Here is a 13128-nt window from a genome sequence, read left to right as displayed (position 1 = left end):
CTGCCACCCTCCTATGTTGTTACCCTCCTATGTTGTGCCACCTGCCACCCTCCTATGTTGTGTTACTCTTCTGTTTTATGCTACCCTCCTATGTTGTGCCACCTGCCACCCTCCTATGTTGTGTTACCCTCCCATATTATGCTACCCTCCTATGTTGTGCCACCTGCCACCCTCCTGTGTTGTGCCACCCTCCTATGGTGATGTTGTGCCACCTGCCACCCTCCTGTGTTGTGCCACACTCCTATATTATGCTACCCTCCTATGTTGTGCCACCTTCGACCCTCCTATGTTGTGCCACGTGCCACCCTCTTATGCTGTGTCACCTGCCACCCTCCTATGCTTTGCCACCTTTGTATTTTGTGCTACCTGCCACCCTCCTAGGTTGTGCCACCTTCCTATGCTGTGCAACCCTCCAATGTTGTGCCACCTGCCACCCTCTTATGCTGTGCCACCTGCCTATGCCGTGCCACCCTCCTATGTTGTGCCACCTCCCTAATTTGTGCCACCTGCCACCCTCTTATGTTGTGCCACCCTCCTATGTTGTGCCACCTCCCTAATTTGTGCCACCTGCCACCCTCTTATGTTGTGCCACCCTCCTATGTTGTGCCACCTCCCTAATTTGTGCCACCTGCCACCCTCCTATGTTGTGCCACCTCCCTATTTTTTGCCACCCTCCTGTGTTGTGCAACCTGCCACCCTCCTATGTTGTGCCACCTGCCACCCTCCTATGTTGTGCCACCTGCCACCCTCCTTTGTTTTGCCACCCTCCTATGCCGTGCCACCTGCCTATTTTGTGCCACCCCCCTTTGTTTTGCCACCTGCCACCCTCCTATGCCGTGCCGCCTGCCACTCTGTTGTGTGCCACCCTCCTTTGTTGTGCCACCTGCCACCCTCCTATGCCGTGCTACCCTCCTGTGCTTTGCCAGGCGTGGAAAGTTTCTTAATGAATGATTGACCTTTGTACCCGACGCCCCCACCCCCACACCTTTATGTATTAGGATTGTGAGGAAAATGTTTTGTTCTTTGATCAAATCCATATTTGTTTTTTTCCCCAAAATCAACTGTTAAATATATCCTGTAAATACCACACAGACATATATATATATATCATGTACATACCACAAATCAACTGATGTATAATGTAAATAGCACTATAATATATATATATATATATATATATATATATATATATATATATATATATATATATATATATATATCATGTAAATACAAAAGTGACTATGTTGAGATTGATTGTCACAGGTGAATATGCAAAGACGCGTACTGTACTTGCTACTGTACATCATCAGCTCTGAATCCATATAGATTGATATCACTTCCTGTCAACTTTTTCTGTTGACTTGATGGCTGGAAGGAAGAAGGTGACTGAGTAGAAGTGGTCTACCTCTCATCACGTGGGTCAGGTGTAGTGGCCTGCATGGGCCAGGTGGGGATTCGAACCCGCACACCAGACACGTGTGAGTGCATCCTCTCGTTTTGTATTCTGATGTCCTTTTTGCTTAAATGCCACCTTTTATTTTGCACTTTGGAATATTTCATAGTTGTAAAATACCTTTATTTTCTATGTGAACATAAGAAAAAGATGTCTAGAATGTTCCTTCTCCCCTATTTGCTACAGTGGGAGTCCCCTCTTCTGCCGCCAGGGGGCGCTTTCTTACTGTATCCCATTTCTTTTGTAAGTTTCTAATAAAAACAAGCAGTAGCATGGAAAATACCTGCTTGTCACCTGCTGGTCGTTCTTGTGTGGGCGGGGCCTCTGGGGGTGGGTGGGGCTTCAGGGACTGGAATGAGACATTGTTTGGGTTGCAGATCAATAATAAGGACTTTGATAGTCACTGACCTCATTTTACGCCAAAAAAACAAAAAAAACTCAGCTCGGTCGCCAAAGTTTGCAATTCACAACGACATGCTCTGTAATAAAAAAGAGATTTAAAAATAGTAAAAATAAAATATTCAATGGTAGTGCTGAACTGCTCACCCCCAAATCCTCCACACGACACCTCCGCTCCAAACAGGCTAACCTCCTCCAACTTCCACGGACAAAGCTACGAACTATGGGAGACCGGGCTTTCTGCTCCGCTGCTCCCAGTATGTGGAACGCTCTCCCTGACCACCTGAAGGCACCTCAGACTGTGGATGCTTTTAAAAAAGGCTTTAAAACCCATCTTAAAGAAAAAAAAAAGCCTTTTCATAGACATGCATGCTGGTTTTAGCTATTGGGCTGCTTCTAGTTTTATATTTTATTTATTTTTACTATTTTTTTACACTGTGGCACTTTGAGGTTGTTTGCTCAACGTAAAGTGCTTTTTTTTACAAATAAAATCCATTATTATTATTAGTAAGAACTATTTTTGCAGTTCAGTTGCCAGAATGTACAGCAAAAATAAGATTTCTCACATTTAGCTCATGTTCATCACATTTAAATTGAAATGAAATCTTCAATCTATATCTAAAAGATTCCTGAGCGCGGCCACCGCTGCTGCTCACTGCTCCCCTCGGCATGGGTCAAATGCGGAGAGTAATTTTACTGCACCCAGTGTGTGTGTGTGTGTGTGTGTGTGAGACTATCAGTGGTACTTGAACTTTAAATGTTAAATCTGAATCTAAATGTTAAATTTAAATCCATCTTCCGCTTAGCCGACGTTGGGTCGCGGGGGCAGCAGCCTAAGCAGAGCAGCTCGGACTTCTCTCTCTCCCCAGCCACTTGGACCAGATCCTCCCAGGTGATCCCGAGGTGTCCTGGGTCTTCCTCCTGGCCTCCTACATGCCAGCCTAACCTATATGTTGAATAAGTATATACATGGTGAATTTAAAATGTAAATGTCAATCTTGCATCTAAATGTGAGCGCGTCATTCTACATCTAAATGTTGAAATCAAGCAATGTTGAATCTAAAAATGAGCGCTTAATGTTGAATCTAAATGTCATGATCCACGTCTTGGATCATGACATATTCTGGTTCTGTTTTGTTATCACCCTGTTTCGTATTCAGCTCCCACGCTGGTTTGGTTGGTTTTTCCTCTAGTGCCTTTGTGCCGGTACTTCTGGTATTAGTTTGTTTTTGTAGTGTGTATTTAAATGATCATTCCTACCTTCACGCTGTGTTTCATCACCACGATGCCACCCAAACGTCACAGAAGAGTCCAAGAAAGAATGGCAAAAGAAGGCAGGCTTATATGAGGAGATAACTAATCAACGGCAGGTGCGTGTGATCAAACGGAGGGCAGGTGACACAAATGCGTTGCTAAGGAAACAGAAACAAAACAGGAAGTGCCACCGGGAACTAAGGGAGCCAAATACAAAACAGGGTGATAACAAAACAGAACCAAAACCGGAATATGACATGATTCAAGATGTGGATCATGACACAAAATCTTAAATCTATATCTTGAATCTAAATGTGACCGCTAAATGTTGAATCTGAACCTAAATGTTCAATCGAAATGATTAGCTAACTCTAAACCTAAATGTAAATCTAAATGGTAAAAGTATATCATATATGTGAGCACTTTGTCTAAATGTAAACCTTCAAATGATCTTGAATCTAAATGTTAAATCTAAATATAAATTTAAATGTAAATCTAAACCTTAAATGAATATCTTAAATCTAAATGGGAAATCTAAACCGAAAAGTAAATTTTAAATGGGAACGTTAAGCTAAATGTTCAATCTATATAGCGCTTTTCTCTAGTGCCTCAAAGTGCTTTACATAGTGAAACCCAATATCTAAGTTACATTTAAAGCAGTGTGGGTGGCACTGGGAGCAGGTGGGTCAAGTGTCTTGCCCAAGGACACAACGGCAGTGACTAGGATGGCGGAAGCTGGAATCGAACCTGCAACCCTCAAGTTGCTGACACGGCCGCTCTACCAACCGAGCTATACGGGTTATGCGTGTACGGGTAAGGGCACGTGTATGGATATGGGCACGGGTAAGGGCACGGGTAAGGGCACATGTATGGATATGGGCACGGGTACTTGCAGGTGTATGGATAGGGTTACGTGTACGGGCATGGCTAAGGGCACGTGTACGGCCACGTGTAAGGGCACGGATACGGGCACGTATGGATATGGGCACGGGCAAGTGCACGCGTATGGATAGGGGCACGTGTACGGCCACGTGTAAGGGCACGGATACGGGCACGTACGGATATGGGCACGGGCAAGTGCACGGGCACAGGTAAGGGCACGTGTATGTGTACAGGCACGGCTACTGGCATGTGTACGGGCATAGCTAGGGCAGTGGTTCTCAAACTTTGTTTGTCATCCCCCACTTTGGACAAGGGGGAGTTTTCAAGCCCCACCTGCCCCCATCGCCACAACAGAACGCTAACGCCAAGCTTAACATTTTCAAATGTATTGAACATCAAGTAACATTCAAGTCAGGGTTTCCCACACATTCATTTATTTGTGGCGGCTCGCCACGAAAGAATTACGGCCGCCACAAATAAAAAATTAATAAAAAATTGGGCTTTTGACTCGCTTGAGCGCTCATAAAAGCAATGGGACTCTGTCTGTGAATGGAGCTTGTAGTTACATTTTATATAAATATGTAAATATTATATAAATATGCATACAAATATGTACATAAAGTGTTGTAATTATATTCCAACTCCGCATTCTTCTTGGTCATTGCCGCCGCAAGAATATAATAATAAAACATTTTTTTTAAGTGAAATTCCCTCCCGTTCCTCGCGCCCCACCTGTCGTGTCTCTATTCCCCACAGGTGGGGCCCGCCCCACACTTTGAGAAACGCTGAGCTAGGGGAACGTGTATGTGCACGGATAGGGGCATGGCTACGGGCACGTGTAAGGGTATGTGTACGGGTAAGGGTACGAACACGTGTATGGGTAGGGGCGTGTATGGGTAGGGGCACGGATACGGGCACGTGTATGGGTAGGGTCACGGATACGGGCACGTGTATGGGTATGTGTACGGGTAAGGGTACGAACACGTGTATGGGTAGGAGCGTGTATGGGTAGGGGCACGGATACGAGCACATGGATATGAGCACGGATACGGGCACGTGTATGGGTAGGGTCACGGATACGGGCACGTATGGATATGGGCACGTGAATGTGTACGGGCACGGCTACTGGCACGTGTATGTGTACGGGTAGGGGTATCCACTGCGCCACGCCATCCATCCTCGTCATTGCCGTTGTGTCAATCAATCAATCAATCAATCAATGTTTATTTATATAGCCCCAAATCACAAATGTCTCAAAGGACTGCACAAATCATTACGACTACAACATCCTCGGAAGAACCCACAAAAGGGCAAGGAAAACTCACACCCAGTGGGCAGGGAGAATTCACATTCAGTGGGACGCCAGCGACAATGCTGACTATGAGAAACCTTGGAGAGGACCTCAGATGTGGGCAACCCCCCCCCCTCTAGGGGACCGAAAGCAATGGATGTCGAGCGGGTCTAACATGATACTGTGAAAGTTCAATCCATAGTGGCTCCAAGACAGCAGTGAGAGTCCCGTCCACAGGAAACCATCTCAAGCGGATCAGCAGTGTAGAGATGTCCCCAACCGATACAGGCGAGCGGTCCATCCTGGGTCCCGACGAGCGGTCCATCCTGGGTCTCGACTCTGGACAGTCAGTACTTCATCCATGGTCATCGGACCGGACCCCCTCCACAAGGGAGGGGGGGACATAGGAGAAAGAAAAGAAGCGGCAGATCAACTGGTCTAAAAAGGAGGTCTATTTAAAGGCTAGAGTATACAGATGAGTTTTAAGATGAGACTTAAATGCTTCTACTGAGGTAGCATCTCGAACTGTTACCGGGAGGGCATTCCAGAGTACTGGAGCCCGAACGGAAAACGCTCTATAGCCCGCAGACTTTTTTTGAGCTCTAGGAATCACTAATAAGCCGGAGTCTTTTGAACGCAGATTTCTTGCCGGGACATATGGTACAATACAATCGGCAAGATAGGCTGGAGCTAGACCGTGTAGTATTTTATACTTGTCCTTGGGCAAGACACTTTACCCACCTGCTCCCAGTGCCACCCACACTGGTTTAAATGTAAAAATTAGATATTGGGTTTCACTCTGTAAAGCGCTTTGAGTCACTAGAGAAAAAGCGCTATATAAATATAATTCACTTCACTTGTTTTGGAACGTCTTGACAAGCCAAATTTTCTTGTTCTATTGGCCGATAATTTTGCTTAGTTCAAACAAAAAAAACAACTAATTTTTCCATGGGGCGGTATAGCTCAGTTGGTAGAGTGGCCGTGCCAGCAACTTGAGGGTTGCAGGTTCAATTCCCACTTACGCCATCCTAGTCACTGACGTTGTGTCCTTGGGCAAGACACTTGACCCACCTGCTCCCAGTGTCACCCACACTGGTTTGAATGTAAAAATTAGATATTGGGTTTCACTCTGTAAATCGCTTTGAGTCACTAGAGAAAAAGCGCTATATAAATATAATTCACTTCACTTCACTACGGGCCATGCCAGCTTCCATGTTGGAAAGTCCACCTGGTGATGCGTCCAAGTGAGGCCACTAAAACTTTGCTCATCCATTATTCAAAGATCAAAACTCTCAGGAGCACATTATTACTGCACCTTTCATCACTCTCTCTCTCTCTCTGTGTGTGTGTGTGTGTGTGTGTGTGTGTGTGTGCGCGCGCGCGCTCACAGTATTTCAACAGTAACATGTCAGGACTTTAACATGCATGGCTGCTTTCTTCATCCTCATCATCCATCGCCATCCATCTTGTTTTCCTCCCTCCCCTTTCTGGACACTCCATCCTTTCTTGTCTTTGCCACAGCCTCTCCCTTTTCTTCTCTCTCACACACACACACACACACACACACACACTTTGAAGCTGCTGCTGTTACGCAACACTGCTCCCGTGTGTGTGTGTGTGTGTGTGTGTGTGTGTGTGTGTGTGTCATCATTACGCAACATCTCTTGCCTGCCTGGAATACTGATGATCAGCAGAGAGGGAGAAGCCTGCAGCATCCCAACAAAAACACCGTGTGTGTGTGTTGGAAAAGTATCTTCCATATGAGGAGGTGTGAATAAGTGCTGACATAAATCAATAAGATTGCATCTAAAAGACAATGTCTCATTTGCAACAAATAAAAAAATGAGGGAAAAGTCTTTTTCTCTTATATAAAACGAGGGGAAATTTCTCATTATTTCTGTTTCCGTAATATTGCTATATTTTCTTGTGAAATTATGACTTTACTGCAAAATGATGACATTCGTCATTTTTATCACAATACTGCGCTTTTTGTTCTTGTAAAATAGTGACTTTTTTTTGGGAGTAATTGTCATTTTGCCAAGTAAAATTCCATCCATCCATCCATTTCTACCGCGTATTCCCTTCGGGGGCGCTGGAGCCTACCTCAGCTACAATCGGCGGGCCAAAATGTAAAGTTTTCTTATAAAATTGTGACTTTCTTGGAGTAAAATGACGACTTTTCATGCAATTGCCAAAATGTTCAGCTTTTCTTGTATAAGTGCGACTGTTACTGGATAAAGAATTCCAACTTTAATAATAACATTGCACAAATGTTCACTTTTTCTTGTCAAATGCTAACTCGCGTTGGGTAAAATGAGGACTTTTATTATAATACTGCCAACATTTTAAAGTTTTCTTGTTACATTGTTCACAACAAGCTTTTTTTTTTTTTTATATTTAGCACCTACTCAGTGGCCTAGTGGTTGGAGTGTCCGCCCTGAGATGGGTAGGTTGTGAGTTCAACCCCCGGCCGAGTCATACCAAAGACTATAAAAATGGGAGCCATTACCTCCCTGCTTGGCACTCAGCATCAAGGCTTGGAATTGGGGGTTAAATCACCATAAATGATTCCCGGGCGTGACCACCGCTGCTGCTCACTGCTCCCCTCACCTGAACAAGAGGTGAACAAGGGGACGGGTCAAATGCAGAGGACAAATTTCACCACTAGTCTGTGTGTGTGTGACAATCATTGCTACTTTAACTTTAATTTGCATAGTATGTCCATCCATCCATCCATTTTCAACCCGTTGTCCTTTTCGGATGTCCCTAGAACAGGGGTCAGCAACCCAAAATGTTGAAAGACCCATATTGGACCAAAAATACCAAAACAAATCTGTCTGGAGCCGCAAAAAATTAAAAGCCATTTTACATACAGATAGTGTGTCATGAGATCCATCCATCCATCATCTTCCGCTTATCCGAGGTCGGGTCGCGGGGGCAGCAGCCTAAGCAGGGAAGCCCAGACTTCCCTCTCCCCAGCCACTTCGTCTAGCTCTTCCCGGGGGATCCCGAGGCGTTCCCAGGCCAGCCGGGAGACATAGTCTTCCCAACGTGTCCTGGGTCTTCCCCGTGGCCTCCTACCAGCTGGACGTGCCCTAAACACCTCCCTAGGGAGGCGTTCGGGTGGCATCCTGACCAGATGCCCGAACCACCTCATCTGGCTCCTCTCGATGTGAAGGAGCAGCGACTTTACTTTGAGTTCCTCCCGGATGGCAGAGCTTCTCACCCTATCTCTAAGGGAGAGACCCGCCACACGGCGGAGGAAACTCATTTCGGCCGCTTGTACCCGTGATCTTATCCTTTCGGTCATGACCCAAAGCTCATGGCCATAGGTGAGGATGGGAACGTAGATCGACCGGTAAATTGAGAGCTTTGCCTTCCGGCTCAGCTCCTTCTTCACCACAACGGATCGATACAACGTCCGCATTACTGAAGACGCCGCACCGATCCGCCTGTCGATCTCACCATCCACTCTTCCCCCACTCGTGAACAAGACTCCTAGGTACTTGAACTCCTCCACTTGGGGCAGGGTCTCCTCCCCAACCCGGAGGTGGGACTCCACCCTTTTCCGGGCGAGAACCATGGACTGGTCGCTTCACACTCGGCTGCGAACCGATCCAGTGTCATGAGATATAAATTGAATTAAGAGGACTTAAAGGAAACTAAATGAGCTCAAATATAGCTACAAATGAGACATAATGATGCAATATGTACATATAGCTAGCCTAAATAGCATGTTAGCATCGATTAGCTTGCAGTCATGCAGTGACCAAATATGTCTGATTAGCATTCCACATAAGTCAATAACATCAACAAAACTCACCTTTGTGCATTCACGCACAACGTTAAAAGTTTGGTGGACAAAATGAGACAGAACAAGAAGTGGCATAAATCACGTCTTAGAAAGTCGGAGAAAGTTATACATGTAAACAAACTAGGGTGAGTTCAAGGACCGCCAAAATTAGTAGGACAAAACGGCGCTCGCAAAATACTGGAATCAGTGAAGCATGTTTAAAATAAACAGTGTGCTTTATAGCAATTAGGGAGGTTTGTGTCATGTTTGTCCTCCTACAGAACCAATTTAAACAAAAAATATGTTTTTTCCCCTTATTTCCATTTTTCATATATTTTTGCAAAAGCTCCAGAAAGCCACTAGGGCGGCGCTAAAGAGCCAAATGCGGCTCCAGAGCCGCGGGTTGCCGACCCCTGGCTTGCAGTCATGCAGTGACCAAATATGTTAGCAATCTCCACACAAGTCAATAACATCAACAAAACTCACCTTTGGGCATTCATGCACAACGTTAAAAGTTTGGTGGACAAAATGAGACAGAAAAAGAAGTGGCATAAAACACGTCTTAGAAAGTCGGAGAAAGTTATGCATGTAAACCAGGGTTATCCAAAGTGCGGCCTGGGGGCCATTTGCGGCCCGCAGGTGATTTTTTAACTGCCCCGCGTCACATTTTAAAAATACGATTGAAAATTTTTCAAAATGTAAAAAGTGATATAAAGGAGCAAACAGGTGAAATGTAACAAGAAAATGTTGCAATGTTTACTCTAATAACACAAAGCTGCCATGCAGGCTGTTTCTTTCTTTAAAAAAAAAAAAAAAGAATCAAAATCAATGTCATTAGGAATTATTGACCTATTCAAGGCTCCCATTATGTTATGTTAAAGTTTCTACTTTGACATATTTTTGGGGGAAAATGTTGCATATTTTGTGTTTGCCATATAAAAAACTGAGCTGTTTTTTTTAAAGAAGGGCCTAAAATGAACACACAAAAAACATAAACAACAATAAAACTTATAATTGACGGATAGATCTGAAGTTGATATCGAGATTATTGTGTTAAAAGTAAACAGGAAAAAAATATATAATTTATTTGTTTAGCACTTTAATGAGTACGACCCTTTTGGATCCCCAATCATTTTAGTGTGATTTGTTTTTAAGTGTCATTGCCCAAAAAATAATAATGAATTAAAATCAACGGTGTTATTAGTTATTGATTTTTTTAAGGCTCCAATTATTATATAATCTCAAATATTCGACTTAAAAAAAATATTGGGTGATATTGCATATTTTGTGTTTTTTTCCATCAAAAAACAGGGTTTTCTTTGACAAAAAGAGCATACAACTTAAATCTTTAAAATCATTATATCGACAGCTAGACAGAGATTTAAAACTTCCCATCCATCCATTTACTACCGCTTATTCCCTTTCGGGGTCGCGAGGGGTGCTGGCGCCTCTCTCAGCTACAATCGGGCGGAAGGCGGGGTACACTCTGGACAAGTCGCCACCTCATCGCAGGGCCAACACAGATAGACAGACAACATTCACACTCACATTCACACACTAGGGCCAATTAAAACTTGAATGATAATAAAGCTAAATAATACTGAATAATGACACATTTTTAATATTTTTTTGACCAAAAAAACATTTGTACATATATTGTATTGGTTGAAATAAAAAAAATGTCAAAATGGCCCCCGCTTGCTTTGATTTTTCAGTCTGTGGCCCTAAGTGGAAAAAGTTTGGACCCCCCTGATGTAAACAAACTAGGGTGAGTTCAAGGACCGCCAAAATGAGTAGGACAAAACGGCGCTCGCCAAACACTGGAATCAGTGAAGCATGTTTAATATAAACAATGTGCTTTATAGCAATTAGGGAGCTTTGTGTCATGTTTGTCCTCCCGAAGATAACAAATACAAACACAAGTCGCCTTTCTTGTATCTTCGTTTATTAGCTCTGCATGACACTCTGTACAGTACAACAACTATATGGCACCGATCGGGACAATAGAAAAAAACAAACACCCAACTAAAAAAAAAAAATAATCGTATTTGTAGAAAAGTAACGCAAAAAAACAAAAAAAAAACCCCGCCCGAAAGAGAAGAAAACATGGTAGAATACAGAAATATCTTTTCATCTTGTACACAATTGTTTGAGGGAACAAGAGAAGTGGAAGTGCGCTGGAACTTGTGGTTTGTGCACAAAAGCAGAGATGAGTCAAATGTTAATGAAGGTGACCTTGCAGGTGTGTTATTGCCAGGCTCACTGCTGGAAATATGGCGCAAACACTCCCTATTTTTTAGACTCCATCTTTATATTCCTCTTTTTAGACAAGTCCTCGTTCATCTTTATCATGTTCCCTTTTTTTTAGACTACTCCTAGATCATTTTTATATTCCTTTTTTGAGACTACTGCTTCATCTTTATATTCCTTTTTTAGACTACTCCCAGTTTATCTTTATATTCCTTTAAAACTACTCGTTGTTCATCTTTATATTCCTTTTTTTAGACTACTCCAAGTTCATCTTTATATTTCTCTTTTTAGACTACTACTTGTTCATCTTTATATTCCTTTTTTGAGACTACTTCATCTTTATATTACTTTAGACTACTCTTAGTTCATCTTCTTATTCCTTTTTTAAGACTACTCCTAGTTCATTTTTATATTCCTTTAAGACTACTTTATCTTTGTATTCCTTTTTTTAGACTACTCCTAGTTCATCTTTATGCTCCCTTTTTTAGACTACTTCTAGTTCATCTTTATGTTCCCTTTTTCTGACTACTTCTAGTTCATCTTTATGTTCCCCTTTTTTAGACTACTTCTAGTTCATCTTTATGTTCCCCTTTTTTTAGACTACTCCTAGTTCATCTTTATGTTCCCTTTTTCTGACTACTTCTAGTTCATCTTTATGTTCCCTTTTTTAGACTACTTCTAGTTCATCTTTATGTTCCCCTTTTTCTGACTACTTCTAGTTCATCTTTATGTTCCCCCTTTTTTAGACTACTCCTAGATCATTTTTATATTCCTTTTTTTAGGCTACTCCTTGTTCATCTTTATATTCCTTTTTATACTATTCCTAGATCGTTTTTATATTCCTTTTTTGAGACTACTGCTACATCTTTATATTCCTTTTTTAGACTACTCCCAGTTTATCTTTATATTCCTTTAAAACTACTCCTTGTTCATCTTTATATTCCTTTTATTAGACTGCTACTTGTTCATCTTTATATTCCTTTTTTGAGACTACTTCATCTTTATATTACTTTTCTTTAGACTACTCTTAGTTCATCTTCTTATTCCTTTTTTTTATCAGACTACTCCTAGTTCATCTTTATATTCCTTTTTTAGACTACTCCAAGTTCATCTTTATATTTCTCTTTTTAGACTCCTACTTATTCATCTTTATATTCCTTTTTTGAGACTACTTCATCTTTATATTAATTTTCTTTAGACTACTCTTAGTTCATCTTCTTATTCCTTTTTTAAGACTACTCCAAGTTCATTTTTATATTTCTTTAAGACTACTTCATCTTTGTATTCCTTTTTTTAGACTACTCCTAGTTCATGTTTATATTCCTTTAAGACTACTCCATCTTTATATTCCTTTTTTAGACTACTCCAAATTCATCTTTTTATTCCTCTTTTTAGACTACTTGTTCATCTTTATATTCCTTTTTTGAGACTACTTCATCTTTATATTACTTTTCTTTAGACTCTTCTTAGTTCATCTTCTTATCCCTTTTTTAGACTACTCCTAGCTCATCATATTCCTTTAAGACTACTCTTTCATCTTTATATTCCTTTTTTTAGACTACTCCTAGTTCATCTTTATATTCCTTTTTTTAGACTGCTTTTAGTTCATGTTTATACTTCTTTTAGACTACTCTTAGTTCATCTTCTTATCCCTTTTTTAGACTACTCCTAGTTCATCTTAATATTCCTTTTTTTAGACTATTCCTAGTTGTTTATATTCCTGCTCATCAAAGAGTGAATGTGGGCGAGCGTGTGAGGCGGCACTAATTACACTTGGTGTGTTGGAGTCCAGACCAGATTCAAAGT

Source organism: Nerophis ophidion, linkage group LG23 (genome assembly GCF_033978795.1).
Source record: "Nerophis ophidion isolate RoL-2023_Sa linkage group LG23, RoL_Noph_v1.0, whole genome shotgun sequence".
Classification (NCBI taxonomy): Eukaryota; Metazoa; Chordata; class Actinopteri; order Syngnathiformes; family Syngnathidae; genus Nerophis; species Nerophis ophidion.
Note: the sequence above shows the minus strand (reverse complement) of the source record.